Genomic DNA, 19454 nt, shown 5'->3' with positions numbered 1-19454 from the left:
GGATCCCTAAGCACCTGGCACTCATACCCTTAGATTCCTCTGATCTGCCCTGGATGGGTGGTCAGTTTAATTCAGCTCTAAATTCCTGGGCCTGCACAAACAGCCAGAAGTTAGGAATTAGGGTTGGAGCTGCTTTTGTCTTTTGCTCCCAAGTAACATTTTTCTAAATGATGTTAGTACAGTGCAGCCTTTCTTCTGAAACAGCCACTGTCAGAAGGCCAGTTTGGACATACGTCCCTTGGATATTTCTTACCCTGAACCTAGTGCCTACTTCAGAGGCTGTGCTAAGGGATGGCTTCCTTGTTGAAGATCCATGTCTGGCTAGTCAAAGACAAACTGCAGTGATACTCACGCATTACCACATCTCCAGCAACATAGATAAAGCTATAGTCAGGAACACACACACCAAAATGGGTAAAATAAAATGAACGACAATACTTAGTGTTGGCAAGGATTATAGCAAGTGGAACTTTCAGACCTTGTTGATGGAAGTGTAAATTAGTAAAACCACTTTTGTAATGGCTTGGCAATAGCTACTAAATCTAAATAGGTGAAGAGGGAGGGTATAGTTCGGCGGCAGAGTGCATGCCTCACATGCAAGAGGTCCTGGGTTAAATCCCTAGTATTCCCATTAAAAACAAACAAACAAACAAATACCTAATTACTTCCCCCTAGAAAAATTAAAATTAGAAAGAAAATTTTAATTGAAAAAAAATCTAAATAGGTGTATGCCCTATGACCCATCGAGTCCACTCCTGCGTAAACACCCAATAGAAATAGTATTTCCACCAAAAGACAAGTACAGGCATGGACACAGTGGCTCTATTCATAATTGCTTCAAACTAGAAACAACTCAAATGTCCATCAACTGGACAAAGGATAAATTGTGATATATCCATACAATACAACATTCCTCAGCAATTAAAAAAAAAAATCCTACTGGTACACATGGTAATCAAGATACAGCTCGGAAATATAACGTTGAGCAAAAGCAGCCAGATACCAAGTGTGGTTCTATGGTTCCATTTATATAAAGTACAAGAAGAGGCACAGTTAATGTATGGTAATGAAGATCAGAATACTGATCTCCTTTGGGGGAGGGCGTTGACCGGAAGGAACAGGAGGAAGCCCGTGATTTGCTGGAATCATTCCAGATCTTGATCTGAACAGTGTATACAGAGACACACACAGGTACACACGTATCAAACAATTCACAGAGCTATAGCACGAGGTTTGGACACTTAGATGAATGTAAATTGTATCGCAATTAAAGAAAAAGAAAATATGAACTAAAGTAGAAGAAATATGCTGTTGCAGAAAGTCCGAGTTGGAAGGGGCCAAGAAGCCCATCCAGGCAGTCCTGCTCCAGCGCCCCCAGCCACAGCCACTCTGCCCAGATGCATGATCTGAGGCTCTGGATCCCGGGCATCATGCTCTACCTGAACAACTGTTTTAACAGGGATATCTGTTTATTTCCTCAAAAGGGCCTCTGAGAGTCCTGGAAAGGACTGGCAGTGGGTCTAAACCCGGTCATAAGGGCCAGCTTGCACTTGTCTATAGTAATTCCACATAGGTGAAGCTCTAACAAAGGCTTTGAGATTGCTGACAGAAAGTTCTAGAACTCAAAGATTTCCTCCTGGCTGCTCCAAATCTCCCTGGGATTGGGGCGGGATGGGCTAAGTGTGAATCCTTCGAACAAAGCCCTCTCCTGTTCCACCCACTCTCCCAGTGAGCAAGTACATTGTTGTCTTTAACCAAAACCAAATGAGAAGTCATGGTAACACTGGTGGCAACGAGGCAGACAGGCCCGGTGGAAAGGATCTGGTGTTAGGAAATGGCCTCCCAGAGGCTGTCTCCCAAGGTGGGGCCTAGGGCCTGGTTCTGGCCTTTGCTCTCTGGGCTGGGGGGGAGGGAGCTTACCCACAGACAGGTCTACTAGGCTTGGATATCTGTCCAAAGGGGCAGGTGGGAAACATGTGTCATGAGGGACTGTTCTTCTGGCCCTTTCTACCTTTCCAGAATCTTCTCTATAGGCTCAATGGTCAGATGTGGCTCAATTAAGTTCATTCAAAATCTCTGGAGGATCTATGCTGACAATTCAGAGATGATTTGACTCATCTGTCCTCAAAAAGTTCACTTTCCAGTGGGGCAGATTCCAGAACCAGACAGCTTGGGTTCAAATCGTGGCCTCACCACTCCCTCCCTGTGTGACACTGGGCAAGTTCCTTAACCTCTTGGTTTCCCAGTTTCCTCACTCCATCTCACTGTGGGAACACAGAAGAGAAGGCCACCCTCAGAAAGAGGGAATCATGGAAGGCTTTCCAAAGGAGGTGATACCGGAAGTGAGTCTTGAAGGTTGAGTGGGGGTTAGGATGGAGAAGCAGTGGCCAGAGGGAAGAGCATGGACAGCAGCAGAGAGGCTGGAAACTGCTTGGCACGAGCATGGTGCTGGGGTCCAGCCTGGGTTTCCTAGAGCTAGAGGCTCAGAGCCGTGGTAGTTGAGGCTGAAGAGGTTGGTAGGGTGGGCTCCCATGGCAGAGAGCCCTAGCAGCCTGACTGCTCTCCCTGAAGTCTCCTTTTCCTCCCTCTGAGCCAGGCCAGCCTGCTCTTGGCCATGGGGCTTGCCCTGGATCTCGAAAGAGTCTTGGCTGGGGTTCACAGGAGGCTGCAACAATCTCCAGGAAATGCCGAGGTGATGAGGATGGCCCTGCATACGGCTAATGTAACTGTCACTCCAGTTTCCCCCCAGCCCCCCCTCCCCAAACACATTTTTGTCTCTGACTCTGGAAAACATGTGTGCAAGCAAAGTTTGGCTGGGTGGCAGATGAAACTTTTTTTGACAACGGAAAGTCATCAACAGTCCAGCTACATAAAGGGCCCTGGCCCAGCCTCATATGTTCACCTGAAAAACAAGTCTGAAAAGCCCCACGCCCCTGGGTGGTCCCATCCCACCTTGGGGACTGTCCTCAATGCATCTGTTTCCCGCTGACCTTACAGCAGAGCTCCAGCAGGCAGAGGGACCCTACTGCCTCATGCTTGAGGAATGCCTCCCGGGCTCCCTCCCACCTCCAGCCTCCTGGCTTCCAGAACTCAACTCAACAGCTCGCCTCTTGTGGGCCAATGTTTGCAGAAAATGTTTGCAGACTTCATAGCATGCCACTTCCAGGAATAATTAGCAGTCAGGCAGCAAGGCTTTAACTCAGGTCTGGTGAACGAAAACCTCAAGAATGTGGAGCTGAGGGTGGGGGAGGGAGGGGGAGGTTAGGGGTGTTTGCCTAAGTGGGGCTTGCCAGCCTGCCTAGCTGGCTGAATGTGCTAGCCCATGGATCCCAGTCTCAGAGCATGCACCTCGGTGTCCACCCGAGCATGCCACCGAAAGAACCTGCTCCGCCTGGCTGCCACGGAACGCAGAGGCATTGCCTTGTCTTTCTGTTGTCCCACGGATCACCAAGTCACAGTGTAGCCTCCAGCCCTTCCATGCAAACAACCAAGGAGATGCACCTCGCTCAGGCAGCTCATATCAAGAGCTAGTCTTCATGGGCACTTTCTCCAAGAATGTCCCCTTGCCTTGAAGATTTGGCATCTGAAAACCCCCCCTTCCCCATTGTCGCCAAAGACACAGCTGCATTTTTGAGTTCACAGACCCAATCTGGTATCAACCATGTGGTAAACAGTTGGGGATCTTTCTGAAAATACTGTGATCTATGCTATGCTTTGGAGTTTCCTGCACTGTTTTGCGGAACCAAAGTAGAATATGATGGCTTTGCTTCCGGGTTTAAAAAAAATTTCACTCCATGGGGTGAAACTCCTGCCACACACTGGTGTTGGTTTTTGTCAAGCCTCCAACTTTTGGCTGAGACCCAGTTTCTCCCTGTGATTAGCCAGTGTTCTAAGTTTTATGTGCAGGCCCTGAGTAAATTTTGCAAAGGACTTCCTATCCTGCTGAATCCAAAACTAGCTCCATAGATAGGAATGACAAGATATTTTAGGAAAACGAAATTTAACAGAAATCAGTGAAAAGTCTTGTAATTTGGTCCCCCAAATCAATTGCACAAATATAGGTTAGTAGAAAACTGACTTCACGGTATAATATGTTAAAAAAAAAAAAGGGAGGAGGCTTACAGGTTTCTGGTGACAGTCAGCCCATGATAAGTCAGTGTGTGATGTGGCCAAGAAGCCAAAAAGAAAAGGTGGTTTTAGGTCGTATTCATAAAAATTTATTTTTTAGAATAAAGGAGCTCTGCTCTGGCCCCACTGATGAAGCAAAGCTTCCCGAGTCACTGGGTTACATTTTGGGCACCACAAACTGGTGGGTCAGGGGACAGTGACAAGCTGGGTGGGGGGAGTTCTGTTCTTTTCTTATCTGCCTCCCCACTAGACTGTAAACTCCAGGAGAGCAGAGACCTCACTTGTTTCAGCCATCGCTCTATCCCCAGTACATCAAGCAGTGTCTGTTGCATAATTTGTGCTCGGTAAATGAAAAGAAAATCTTTCTCAGTCAGAGCTGATCAAAAGTGCCACTCTCTGCCCACCCCCTACCCCAAAGGGGAGATCCCTGCCACCGGAGGAGTGCAGGGAGAAGCTGGAGAGCCCTGTGGTGTGGGGACTGTAGAGGGGGTTCAAGGATCATTAGATGACCTGGAAGCGCCCCTCCCCACAAGTTCCAAGGGCTTATAATAACATCCACCGTGGGAAATGCAGAGGCTGACATGGTATCTCTGGGTGGTCCCAATACCCTAGGCTGGCCCTGGGCTCAGAGGCATGGGAAACATGAGTTCCCTTAGGTACTTCCTTATTCTTTCTTGCTCTCTCTTCCCTTCCATTTTTTAAATTGAGGTATAATTAACATATTACATTAGTTTCAGGTGTACAACATAATGATTCAATATTTGTGTATTTTTTCTTATGATGAAAATCTTAAGGTTTACTTCACTCTTAGCAACTTTCAAACATGTAATACAATATTATTAACTATAGCCACCATGCTGTACATGACACCCCCAGGACATACTTATTTTATAACTGGAAATTGTACCTTTTGATCCCCTTCACCCCTTTAGTCCCCACCCCCAATCCCTAGTCTGCCCCTGGCAACCATCAATCTCTTCTCTGTATTTATGAGCTTGTTTTTTTTTCTTTAGATTCCACATGTAAGAAAGATCATTGATATTTGTCTTTCTCAGTCTGATTTATTTCACTTAGCATAATGCCCTTACAGTCCATTCATGTTGTCAAAAATGATAAGATTTCCTTCTTTTTTATGACCAAATAATATTCCATTATATGTATGTACCACATTGTCTTTATCCATTCATCAGTGGACACTTAGGTCATTTTCATATCTTAGCTATTGTAAATAATGCTGCAATGAACATGGGGGTGCAGATATCCTTTTGAATTAATGTTTTTGCTTTTTTTCAGATAAATATGCAGAAATTGAATTGCTGGATCATATGATTTTTGAGGAACCTCCATATTCTTTTTCATAGTGGCTGTAGCAGTTTACATTTCCACCAGCTCTTCCCTTCTATTTCGATGTTAAATTGTGTCTTAGGAATGCCTTGCAGTAACTCTGCTAAAATCAGGCAATGCTCTGTTAACTTCCTCAGTGACTGAGAATGCTGGTGCTGCTAATCTAACCAGCTGCTTGGAGTCACACCCCCAGTCTCTGAATAAAATCTCTTTAATAAACATTAATCTTAATAAAAACTCATGATTCTGATGAGACAGAGTAAGGAACTCTTTCAGAAGTCATGAGTGCTACCCCAAAGGAGAGCTTCATTTGCAGAAATCACAATCCACAATATACTAGTGAACAATGAAGGAGTGATTACTTACTGTGCAGAAGTTGTTGCAGTAACAATGCCCTTTAATAGGTGACTGGCTGGCGGGTGAGGAGACGAGCCAGACTCGGGATTTCAGAGACTGGATCTGGTGAGTTTTTCCTCTTTATTGAATGCGCTGCTAGGCATGCCCATAAATCTTGTTGTTTCAGAGGCTCCTTTGACCATAGTGTTAAAGGCAAACTCAAGGCTTACTGGGGGCTGTGGTGAGGCTCAAACTCCCTGTGTAAGTCATGAGAAGATGGATTTTCCCGCTCTGTGTATGTTTAAGCTGAAATGGGAATCCAGTCAGTGCTGACAGGGGGAAAGGTGAGAGAGAAAAACATCCCAGGCTTGTGAACTTGCTGAAATTACACTGGGTGAGCATCTGCAGGTTTATTTTTTATTTTCTTATTTTTAGAAAAAAATTTTTAAAAAGAAAGAAAAAGAGAAAGAGGGAAAGAGAAAGGAAGGAGGGAAGGAAGGAAGGAGGGAAGGAAGGAAGGAAGGAGAGGGAAAGAGCAAGTTGAGTGGATTTGTGACAGGATGTGAGAAAGCAAACAGCTCATCATTCCATGGCCATTTCTTTTCAGCCTCGAAACTGTCATATGAAAGCCTCATCATAGTCCTAAAAATTAAATTCCATAAATTGAGAGATTTGGTGTACCAAATTATCCCAAATGAGAGGACAGAGCCGAACCCGGTCCCCAAGCCCTCTGGCCACAGGAGACTGGTCCAGATTGCCACCTTGCTAGTGGAGAGACCACACGTGTTTATTGATAGTGAGGGTCAAACACTAGAGAGATTTGTGGCTGGTTAGGCAGACACTGCCTTTTGATCTCCATCTGTAGAGGGAGGAATGGGGCTTGCCTTATTCTCGGACATAACTGAATCCCAGAATGAGGGCCCCGGGAGCTTGGAACAATGTGACCTAGGCACTGCTGGCCGATCCCCAAATGTTCCTCATTTGTCTTTACTTTTCTGTTAATGAGGAAAAATGTGCCTGTAATCTAGTGCAGGGCTGGCCAGCATTGTTCACACAGTCTCTATCTATTCTGGAGATGAAAGGGAAAATGTTCAACAGATGGATATTTCTAAAGGCTACCATCCTTTGCTTTTTTGAAGCTACACATCTGTTGGATATGATTACAACAATCCCTACGGCTGTGAAACCCAAGATGCTTGCCTTGGACACCAAAATCTTGGCCCCACAGCCCACTTGGGAGCCATTTAGCATACGGCCCTTTTGTGATATTTCACAAGTTTCATGGAGATGGGAAGACACCAAGACTGTCCAAAAGAGCCCGATATCAGGAATCTTCCCCAGAAATTCTAGTTTCAGGATGACATGTGAAAAAATATTCTAAGCACAAAATCCTAAAACTCATTTTCTCAGCCTCATGCCTTGAAATCTCTTGGTAAGCTTTAAACAGACCCATGGAGATACCCTCAATCTTCGCAAAACCAAGACAGCCTCTGCCCCAAAGGCTATTCAGGAAAGAAATGGGAGGGCTGAGATCGGGGGCAGGCAAGTTTCTGTGTCTTCAGTAGATCCAAACAAGGGCAGCTCATGCAAACAATAAAAGAAGGCCGAAGTGAGAAAGGACCCCAAACAAAATAAACCTGACTCCTAAGGCATTCTTCCCATAACCTCAATTGCACGCATCGTGACCCCCAGGTTTCTGTGGTGCACTGAAATGGGTAATTTAGAGTTTAAACAAAAACATCAATAACCTCTCAAACAGGGGTCAACTGGGTCCTCCACTTTCCTACCGGCTATGTTGGTTTCACGTACACACGGCCCAAGAGAGACCACACTAAATGCCTTGGGACTTCCAGGTTGCGGAAGAAACCATTTTGATGCATTCAAGGAAAATTTGAAAGTGAGTTCCCTCATGGGTTTCTCATTCCTTCCTTTTCCTATTGCTATAGTTAGCAATACAGACTAGACCCAATCTTTCAGCAGACGGGGAAAAGCGAACTTGGGAAAAACTCTGCTCCTGTAAAAAGATCCACAAGATACGAGTTTGGGGGTGTTTGGTAAGAGAAAAAAATGACCAAGGAAACACCTGCTGTTTACTCTGCAGAGGATCTTTGGACAAATCATATAACTACCTGGATCTCAGTTGCCTGACTCATAGTACATAGAGAAGAATGACATCGAATCGTCCAAGGTAGGGTTGCTGAATTGGTCGTCACTTGAGATCATACCCAACTCTGCAATCTAGGATCAGCAGGCTTTGTCCCAGACCCCTAGACAGCCGTGGTCTCTGAACTCTGTTAATAGCTGAACTGGTTTATAATCCAGAAGAAAAAGTTAGTTATCACATCTCGGCAGAAACCACAGCTGCCATCTGGCCCCTTCCGCCTTGATTCTGCTGGAATTCGAGAAAAGGCAAGTTCAAGATAAGAGCTGGTAAGGTCTGTTCATCTCCCCATAAGTCTCCCCAAACATTTCCTCTAACTGTGGCCTGGTTAGAAATAAAAGTGGCCTTTTCCCCCTCCTGCTGCTTCTGTCCCCATAGGATGAGAGGCATAGTTGGAACTCAGTATGGACAACCAGTACAGAAAATCTGAGCTCACCAGATTCCTTTTGGGGTGGAGATGGAGAGCCCGAATTCCCAGCTGGACAAGGTCACCACATCACTGGTCAACCCTCTGTTGTTCTGAGCAAGGCGGCCTTGCCTCTTGCCATCTCCCCCAAAGGTAGAATGCACACCAGCAGAGGCAGGAGCAAAAGGGGGCTCAGGAACAAAGGGGTCTTTCTTCAGCACAGTGACCTTCCATAAGTCACTTAACCCTTCCGTGGCCCTTGCTACCATGTGACTCGAGTCATAATTTATTGGTTACAAACGTTTCAGTTGCTCAATGAAAAGTAATGGAAAAAGGGTGAACTTGTATAGTTATTCTACTAAGGAAACTTTGTCCATTCAAAGTCAGGTTACAGAGTGGCCTTTATTTTAATTAAAAAGCATCTGGAAATTGAAAAGCCTGTTTGGCCCAGGGCCTCCTTGGAGAGTAATTGATGCATGTCATCTGGCTGGGCCATCCCATGGCTCCCTCAGTGGGGCTGCAGGGGCGGGGGAGTGCAGGCTGCCTAGGCCTGGAGCACTTTCTGTAACTGGAGCAGATAAGCACTAGCGCACATACTGCTCCCTCCACAGACTTTCTGGGAGCTGTTCCTGCATACCATCCTCAACTGGCCCACGCCCCACGGATCCAGGCTTCCACGCCTCTGGCTTTGTTAACGTCATTCTGAGGGAAAAGTATCCCTGACTTTAAGCTTGTGTTTCCGGAGAGATGGTTAGAGAACCCAATACCAGGGTATGTTTCTGCATTCCCTGACAACCAGCACTGATAGCAAAAACATTTATAGATAACCTCTGGTGACTGGCTTTTTATGTGGCCAGTGTGATTCCGGACCCTGTTCCTCACAGAACACTGAATGACGGGACAGAATTGAACACTCACTAGACGGGGAGACACAAAATCTGTCTCATATCTGACTGGCTTTAAAGAGGTCCATTCTCTTGTCTAGGCTTCACTGTCCTCATCAGAGAAAATTTATCTGTGGGTCCCAAGCAGAGCTCATCACAGAATCCACTGGAAAGCACAGAGCAGCAGTAAGAGTATGGCCTGCCTGTAATGTACAACGTGTAATTAACACAGCTGTATGTTATAGATGAAAGTTGTTAAGAGAGTAAATCTTAAGGGTTCTCATCACAAGGAAAACAATCTTTTTGTTTCTTTAATTTTGTATCTATATGAGATGATGGATGTTCACTAAACATGATGTGTATAAGTAAAATTATTATGCTGTCCACCTTAAATTTATATGGTGCTGTATGTCAATTGCATCTCAATAAAACTGCAGGGGAAAAGAAAAGAGTATAGACTGCTTGGGTTTGAAATCTGACCCTACTACTTCCTCCCTGGGTGACTTTGGGCAGATTACTAAACCTTCCTGTGCCTCTGCTTCCTTACCAGTAAAAGGGGAATATTAAAATTATTATCGTGAGGATTAAATGAATTAATATTTATAAAGTACTTAGAACAGTAGAAGTAAGGGCTATATAAAAGAAAATTTGTTCAAAATGTAGATTTCTGGACCCTGCGCTGAGAGATTTTGATTTAGTGGGTCTGGAACAGGCCTTGGCAATGTGCATTTTTAAAAAGCTCCCTGAGTGATTCTGATGCCTAGCCATGAGATGATCCTTAAGCTCTCATCTAGCCAGGCACTGTGAGAGAAGGGCATTTGCTCAACAAATATTAACTAAGGGACTATTGTGTGGCAGGCACTGTGCTAGGTGCTGGGGATATGGTGGTTAACGAGGAGGCGTGAACTCTGCCTCAAGAAGCTTATCTTCTAGTGGAGAGAGACAAATATTAAACAAGTAACCATATAAAGAGGTCACAAATGAAACAAACACCTGATACAATTTCATAGAGCAATAAATGCTCTGAAGAAAACAAAGGAAAATCGGGTCCTCCCTTCATGAGGGTAATAAGGGAGGCTCTTAGAGGAAGTGACAGCAGCTGGGAACACCTATATTACAAGCTAGGGGAATCGCTAGTGCAAAGGCCCTGAGGTAGTAACATGCTGAAAAGATTCAAGGAATGAAAACAAGACCAGAGTGACTGGAATGTGGAAAGCAATGCTGAGAATGATAGAAAGTGGGGTTGTTGAAGTATCTGGTGGGAGCCAGGTAATGGGGACCATGGTAGAGTGTTTGGATTTTATTTTAAGTGTCCTGGAAAACCATTAAGGGTTTTAAGCCAGGGAGGTGATATGTTCTGATTTATGCTTTTAAAAGATTGATTTGGCTGCTGTGTTGGAAACAGACTAGAGAAGCAAATGTTGAAGCAGAGGACCAGCTAGGAGGTCGTTATCATGGGCCAGGCAAGAGATGACAGTGGCTTGGACAAGGATAGTAGTGGTGAAGGTGGTGACACGTGGTCAGACCCTGGATATATTTCAAATATGAAGCTGACAGGATTTTTCAGCAGATTAGATGTGGGCAACAGGGAAAGAGAAATCCAGAATGAGTCCCAGGTTTTCGGCCTGAGCAGCTAGAGGAATGGTGATACCATCCCTCACTTTCCACTGGCTGGACTCACCACCTGGACCCTACATGCTTGCTCTGCCGCCAGCCCTTCATTCTCCACACAGCAGCCAGGCTGATTCTCTCAAAATGCACATCAGGCCATGTCACTCCCCCGATCTCCAGCCTCAGTCCAGTGGTTTCTCATCACAGTATAAAACCGAAGACCCTTCCATGGCCCACAACTCCCTACGTGCTCTGCTTCCTGCAAACCTCTCCAGACTCATTTCCTGCCATTCTCCCAGTCACTCTTTATGCACCAGGCAACCCGACTCCTTGTTCTTTCTCAAACGTGCCAAGGAAGAGCCTTTCCAAAGGACTTTGCACTTGCTGTTTCCTCTGCCTCTGACATCTTCCTCCAGACCTTCCCACACCTTGCTCCTGTGCTTCAGTTCTTTCTGTACTTGAATGTCGCCTCTTCCAAGAGGCTTTCCCTGAGCACTCTATCAGAACTAGCAGCCCCTGTCATTTCCTATCTTCTTGTCCTCTTACTCTGCTGTATTTTTCTTCCTAGCACTATTATATTATATTATAGTATATTATATTATACTATATTATACTATATTTATTATACTATAATATAGTATATCATGGAATTATATATTATATCCTGACATTATATGTTATATAGTTGTCCATTCGTTATCCATATCCCTATAGTCTAGTATAATTTCCACGAAATCAGGAACTTTGCTTTGTTCTCCACTGTATCCCCAGTGCCTGGAATATCCCTAGTGCGTGGTACGTGCGGTGGGTTGAATGATAGCTCTTAAAAAGATATGTCCATGTCCTAGCCCCAAGAACCTGTGAATATGACCTTATTTGGAAAAAGTGTCTTTGTAGACATAATTAAGGGTCTTGAGATGAGATCACATGTGTTATCTGGGTGGGCCCTTAATCCAATGACAAGTGTCCTCATAAGAGATGGAAGAGGAGAGATACACAGAGAGGAGAAGGCCATGTGAAGACAGAGACAGAGGCTGAAGTGATGGAGCCACAAGCCCAGGAAGGCCCAGAGCCACCAGAAGTTGAAAGAGGCAAGGAAGGATCCGCTCCTAGAGGCTTTGGAGAGAGCACGGTCCTGCTGACACCTTGATTTGGGACTTTTGGCTCCCAGAACTGCAAGAGAATACGTTTCTGTTGTTTTAAGCATGACCAAGTTTGTGATCATTTGTTACAGCAGCCACAGGAGACTAATACAGTCAGTGTACACTACTGTATACTGCAAGAATGAATATATACAAGCAAGGACAAGATGGGAAAAGGGCAGGGTCCAGAATCAGGAGTTCGCTGTTGGACATATTGTCTGAGATGTCTGCTCCTTGTGGAAGAGAGATGTCAAGTAGGCAGTGGCTATATGAGACAGGAGTGGGTAGGAGAGGTCAAAGCTAGAGATGCCCACTTGGGAGCCATCAACCACGGGGCTGGATGCTCTCACCACTGGAGATGGCATAGTTAAGAGCTGAGAAGAGGGCTGAAGGGAAGCTGCATTTACAGAGCTGTTCCAGTCAGCAGTGCTTCTCACTGAAGTGATTTTACGACCCCTTTTCCCCCGCAGGGGCCATTGGTAATATCTGGAGGCATTTTTCGTTGCCACAGCCTGGGGGAGGGGGTCTATTGGCATCTAGTAGGTGGAGGCCAAGGACACTGCTGAATACCCTCCAATGCATAGGACAGCCCCCACAACGAAGAATTATCTGGCCCCAAGTTGTCAATAGTGCAGGAGTTGAGAAACCCTGGTATACAGGGAGGGATTAGCTCAAGTCTCCTGGATTTGTGGGGTTTTAACCTATTTTGCACTGCACACATTTTCTCTCTAAACTTTTTTTTTTAACATTTTTTATCAATTTATAATCATTTTACAATGTTGTGTCAACTTCCCCTTTAAAATAGCACCCAAAGTAATAAAATACCTAGGAATAAACCTAACCAAGGAGGTGAAAGAATTATACACAGAAAACTATAAACGGTTGATGAGAGAAATTGAAGAAGACTTTAAAAAATGGAAAGATATCCCATGCTCTTGGATTGGAAGAATCAGTATTGTTAAAATGGTCACACTGCCCAAGGCAATCTACAGATTTAATGCAATCCCTATCAAATTACCCAGGACATATTTCACAGAACTAGAACAAATCATAATAAAACTTATATGGAACCATCAAAGACCTAGAATTGCCAAAGCATTCTCTCTAAACTTTTATTTATAAAAGATTCAGGAAAAAGATCACGAGGTGGCAACCAACTCTCCACTACTAGTTTATTGTGTGACCTTGAGCAATTCGCTTCCTTTTTTGGAGACTCTGGGTGCTGTGGGTGGCCAGGGATGAAGGAGGGAGGAGGGGGATTGCATCAGCGGCTCTCTGAACTTCCTACCAGACCCTGGAGTCTGTGTATCTGTTCTTTCCTCCAAAGAGAGGTAAATTCCCACTTGGTCAAGCCATTGGGCGGAGTTTTCAGGACTAGCCGGCAAACAGCAGAATGCGAGATGCCTCCTAGACACAGAGAATATGCTTCCTAGGACAGCTCCCATTTCAAACATTCCATCACCCTGAATCCCCAGAAGGACATGGGTACCTTTGCATCCTAATATTGATTTGGAAAATGTCCTAACACTGCTACATGCCCGGCACTATTCTAAGTGCTCTGCAGGCACCACTTCATTTAATCCTCCCAGTGACCCTGTGAGATAGTGCCATTAAGATTCCCTTCTACAGATGAGACACTAGGGATCAGAGGTTAAGTAAACTTGATGAAGCTCTCACAGCCAGTACATGACAGAGCTGAGATGAAGACCCCGGCCCGCCTGTTACCAAGTGCACTGTCTTAGCTACTCCTTCACATCGGGTTCCAATGTGCCCTGGAGTGGAAGAGCAGTAAGAGGAGAAAAAAAGGAGAAACAGGTACCCCCTCAAGAGTTAGCCATTGCTTTGCCTGTGGAAGGGCTTCTGCCTGAGCACGTATTCTGAAAAACGAGAACACCTTCACCTACCCCTATGTATCTTGTGTGTGTGTGGCCTCTCGGGAAAATTACCCAGTTCAGGACTTGGAAAATCTGTTCTATATGCGGCATGTTGGCTGTAATTCTAGACTTTTCATTTGGCTGCCCTAACTAACACCAATATCCAAATGAAAGGGGCAGACGTGGTGGTGCTGGGGAACATTTGAGAAAACACGGTACCTCAAGTCCTGGTTATTTTCTCCTTTCCTGAAGTCAGGAGGAATCAAGCCTAATAGAAAAGTGTAAAAGATGCCAGAATCCAGAGGTCAACCCCTTCATTGCACAAGTGAGCATATGGAACTTCATGAGCCTAAGACTTGCCCAGAATCATATACATAGATTGGGAGGGGGGGGAATTATGATCCGACTGACATGACCAAGGAGTCCTCATCAGAGAAGGGGCAGAGAACCACTCCTTCTCAGGACCTAACATTGCATCCCTGCTTTTTTGTTAGGACATCATTGTTGTTTCCACAGGCTCCCTGGGCAAATAGGACTTATTCTATCTAGGAGGAATCTACCCAAATTCTTCAGTGGCCATGAATAGAGTTAAATAACCAAACTATATTCCCTGAGCTGTCACAATACTGTGTGGTATGAGAATCAAATGAGAGGTAAACGCTTTGGTGGTTTAGAGGAGGAGCTCCTCTTGGGAAGATGTCACTGAGCAAAAGAGGCTGCCTTAAAGGATAATAAGAGAGAAGTGGAGATGCTGTATAAGCAGGGGGGATAGATTGAGCCTAAGTGCAGACACGGAGAGGTAATGTACACACAGTCTCAACACACACACATTTATTAATTCAACAACTCTTTATCAAGCACCTACTCTGTACCGGGTCCTGGAGATATTCTCCATTTAGGTGTCTCTCTGCAAGGGACCACAAATTTAAAATAGATGAATACAATAAAATGGCAATAATAAGGATGGGTATGAAGAAGACAAAGATGAAAAAATATGAAGATGAACATAAGCCCCATGAAGGCAGAGAGCTTTGATTTTATTCACTGATGACTCCAGACTGCCAAGCACAGTACCTGAGACACCGTAGGAACCCAAAAAATATTTGTTGAAAAAGAAAAGAATGTATCATCACTGTTACTGATATATGATTGATATATCATCAGTCAGTAACCATATCATTATGGTTAGAATCAGATGGAGCACCATGGCCTCATAGAGAAAGGATTCTAATCCCCCTTTCGACTTAATTTTTTTTCCTCTTCTTTGAGTATCAATTTCCCAAATTGTGCAACAAGGTGCTTTTTGCTCAGCTTTTTCTTTAAAAAATACTCCATAAACGATGTTGTGTCCTTATCATTGCATTAACATCAAGAGGCACATTATGTAAGCTTTCTCCATTGTTGATGATGTTAGGTTTGCAAATTCAAAGGGGAAAAACACTTTTCCAATGGATCCATTGAGGAGACACCGCCATAAATAAGAAATTAAACTAACCTATACATGTGGCCTAGAGTTTCAGCATGTACTGATTATCGCTGCCTGAATCCATTATTAAGATGATGGTTGCTTTTAATGAAAAAGAATATGCAAACGAGCATATGCATGATTGAGACACTGTGTGGTACACCAGAAATTGATACATTGTAACCGGCTGTACTTCAATTTAGAAAAAAAAGATGATGGTTGCAAACCGGCGATCTGCTAATTCTCTGATTTCTTCTGTATTTATCAGTTGGCATTCTTCTGGAGAAGGTGATTTTTAAGGCCCTTTCTGTCTCAGATGTCTTGTGCTTCTATAGTTAATCTTGATTTAGTTTATCTGGTAGCAGGCACTTTGGAGTGTGGCGCCATTGACAAATGGAGCTCCTCACAGGGCAGCTGGATGGGGGCATGGAGGCAGGGCTGCTGGGCCAGTCAGGGAGGTGAGCAAACTCAGATGGGTTCAGAGAGGCTCAAGCGAAAAGGACAAGCTCTTTGGCCAAATGGTTCCTACTGTTTTGATCAGAGTTACTGATCAAGGTTACTGAAACCTGGCCTTGCCCTAGGGACTCAAATGCCTCCCTATCTGCTCTTGACTAAAATGTAAGTTCATCAAAAGGCCTAGGAGAAGTGTCATATAAATTCCTTTAAAGCCAAACTCAGATAGTAAGTGGAGCTAAAGTAAAAGGACATATGAACTCTTCAACTGTGAAATCAAGATGTCATTTTTACTCTTGTGAGAAAAGCCCAGGAAATATGTACAATATTATTTTGTGTATGATTTATTTGTTCAATGTTTTCTTCTTCCCTTCCTCCATCTCCAGCATTTTCCATGAAGTCCCAGTACTCTAAGAAGAAAAATCAAGGGGTACATAACTACACAGGTTTCATTTTTCCTGTGATTAAAGCTCCAAAATTAATTTTGGGGGTGTAGTTTCAACTGTGAAATGGGATGTGGCTTATTCCAATGGGCCCTGAGATTATCACAGAACTTCCATGGCTATTGCTCCCACCATTTGCAGGGATCTGAGAGATGTCACCTAGAGCATCCTTTGTCCACCATTGTAAGCCTACCTGCCCGCCAACAGAAACAGCAAAAATGGAGAGGTGAATTTCACAAACTGGTTCAGACAGGCCTGCTCAGGAGTCTAGAATCAAGGTTCCGTTTCTAGAAGTGATAGTGGTCAGCTTTCACCACATGCTGGCACAAAGATCCAAGTGTCACAAATCTTTGCCACCATGGATTGCTGGAGGTTTGTAAACAGTGGCCTTGTATCATTTGTCTTTCTCTGCTTCCCATCACAGGCTAATTCAGCCCAGATTGAAAACAGATGATAGGGCTGGCTTTGGGTAAAGTCAGGGATAGTATTCTTCCAGAGTCTTGTCCATAACACTGAGCCTAAACATGGAGTGTCTGTGTGACTTGAAAAATATTGCAAAACCATCCATGCTAGCTCTTGTGGCAAGAGGCTTGGAAGGGTACTTATTCTCCCATGAAAGCCCTTCTTCTTCTGGAGCTGCCACAAAGTCAACCCTGGCATTGTGCCCAACTTGTGTTGGTGCCAACATCAGTCTGTGTGGGTCCCATGTGTAAGGCCTGAAAATTGAGTTGGGCATCGGTAATCACGTTGGCCCAGATGTGAAGGAAAAAGCTAAGTACGCATGGCCTCTACAGACAAGGTGGCAGCAGTCTCTCGTATACTGCCTGGCTGGACTGAGCCGGGTTGGAATGCCCAGTCAGAAAGAGAAAGGGTGATCTGCTAGTCACCTTAACAGAAAGCTAACCACATCAAGTGATGCTCAGTCTTGGACTAGGATCAGGCAGAGGGGTTGAGTGGAAGAAAAGGACTAAGGAGGGACTTCTATCCAATGTGCAGGAGATTGGCAGGCTTACCAGTAGTCTAAATTGAGTTCCAAGGGAATGGAGCTCACCTAGTGCTCCGAATTTTCCTGCATCACGCACAACAGAAGGATCCCTTCTTGCACAGCTCAACCTGACCCCCAACTACATGAAGGCAAATGAATGTCTCTCTAAAACGTCAAAGGGGAACTCAGGATTCGGTATTATTCAGGCACTAGGAGAGCTTTAGGGACTGACTCTCATTATCTCCTCAATAGCCAGAATCTTATCAAATGCTCCGCCATTAACAACAAAACCTGCAGTTCATCTCTGCTTTGATGTAGTGTCTTCTTATTTATACTTCGACCAATAAACTGAAAATCTCAGGGTTTCCCTGCTTACATGTTAAGGAGACCAATTATATGTCCTAACTTCTTCCCATTGCCTTACTGAGATCAGTTTTTCTTGCTAGGCCACGTCATACAAAGGTCATCCACCAGCTAATAGATTGACTGTCCTTGGGTCAGGGGCCCATCCCTGACCTAAGAAGTCACCATTCCATTTTCAAGGACTAGTCCAGGGCCATTTTCTTCAGCAAGAGACTGTGGGCCAGCGGTTTCCCTTAGAAGGAAATGGCGGCGGCAGCAGACGCCATGACTGACATGTCTGGTCAGAGATTTATGACAACATAATGGCTGGGGAGGAGAGATAATTAGAGCCCTCTCGGACTGCCCTTACATAGGAATGTGTAGCCGGTCATCTATTTCAGCTTTGCGCAAAGCTGGCCCTAGGCATAGCCCTCAAATTCCACAGAGTACACGCAGGGCCATCCCCGGCTTGGACCACGAAGAAAAACAGCTTCACCCGGGCTTCTCTACTGGTGGCAGAAGGTGATGGTGGGGAATAAATGGCTTTTCCCATCTTGGAAGGCTGCCTAGCCCCTCCAGAGGGCCTCAGCAGAGCAGCTGTCAGCCTCTACGGAGGAGTAGCTTTGGACCTGCTGAGTGAGTGGCCACGTGTCATGTGTCCTTCCTGAGGAACATGCACTGACTTGTGTCCTCTGCTATATTTGAGCTGTTGAAAGTAGACCCAGCAGGAACCAAGCATCTGCAGCATTAAGTGGCAACACCAGATCATTGCTTTTACTGGTCTGAGGCTTAGAGTGAAACAGGAGCTGAGCTGAGCACCAGAGACGTAGGAATCCTTTCTCAAATTCTTCACTCCGATGCCGCCATCCTTTTCCTTCGGTTAGCTCCAAAAATAGTGCCCACGCTGGGCCACAGGCTGGTGGGCACGGGGAGGTGCAGCACGCCAACACATGGAACACAGCAGCCTGGATGAAAAGGCATCTTTTCTTTTCTAGGGGTCAGGACTGGGGAAATACTGGTTATTTCATGTGAACAGAAATAACCATGTCTGGAGTCTAGTGTCTGGTGGCGGAACAGGTAAGGTCTTCTGAGAGGAGCTCAAGCTTCGGCTTCAAAGCCAGTTTTCTCCAAACTCAGGGCCCGCCAGGATGTTTCAAGTCAGGAGACTCTGTATGCATCTTCTTTGACAAGGAACATGTAACATTTTGTACATTTGGTCCTGTGGGGGAGAGGGAGGGGCGGCAACAGCAGCTCTCTCGAACTCTAAAAGCTCGTGTTCCCTCAGCAGGGTGTGTAAGCGATATTTCCCCCTGCCCAATGTCTAAGGAGTCATTTTGAGACAGACATCTGTTCAGCCATCTGAGAGCCCCAGCCAGAAGACAGAGACATTCATTTTCCTTTACTCATAATGCAGAGGCCAGGGAGGACTGATTTTGTGGCAGTGTTCCCTCCTGGCCTGGATTGCAGCTGATCTGGGAAGAACAATCCCGGATGACACTTAGGCACTAGCCAAACGGCCTTGGATTACCAAATGAGTCCCCAAAGCCAGCTAGGAGAACACTTTGGAACCTGAAGCGGATGTAAGCCAAGAGGCCCTTAATCTGTTGATGAGGTTACAATGTGGTGGAATGGGAGCAGGCTCACCCAGGAATCAGGACATTGGGTTCTCGCCCACAACTAACTCTCTACGTGACCTTGAGCGCATCCATCCCCTCCTCTGAGCCTTTCTGCCCCGAGTCTGTGCAACTAAGGGTGGAACTAGATGAGTTCAGAGTTCCCTTCCAACTCTGTCGTTCTATGGTTTGAAGATGAGAAAGTCGGTGGTCAAGAGTATCTCCTGCCGGGTAAAAAGCCAAACCCAGGGTATAACAAGGCGGTCA

At 45.2% G+C, this 19454-nt stretch overlaps 1 protein-coding gene across 1 annotated transcript in view; it reads right to left on the bottom strand.

The window, feature by feature from the left end:
- Positions 1-5945, bottom strand: part of PLAC1 (placenta enriched 1) — an 81308-nt gene extending 75363 nt beyond the window's left edge. The window contains exon 1 of the mRNA XM_006194436.2: positions 5839-5945. The gene's annotated coding sequence lies outside the window, so the exon portion shown is untranslated. The remainder of the gene's footprint in view (positions 1-5838) is intronic.
- Between the last annotated feature and the right edge of the window lie 13509 nt (positions 5946-19454).

The sequence above is a fragment of the Camelus ferus genome, chromosome X (assembly GCF_009834535.1).
Source record: "Camelus ferus isolate YT-003-E chromosome X, BCGSAC_Cfer_1.0, whole genome shotgun sequence".
In the NCBI taxonomy this organism is placed as follows: Eukaryota; Metazoa; Chordata; class Mammalia; order Artiodactyla; family Camelidae; genus Camelus; species Camelus ferus.
This window is presented reverse-complemented; position numbering and strand designations above follow the sequence as displayed.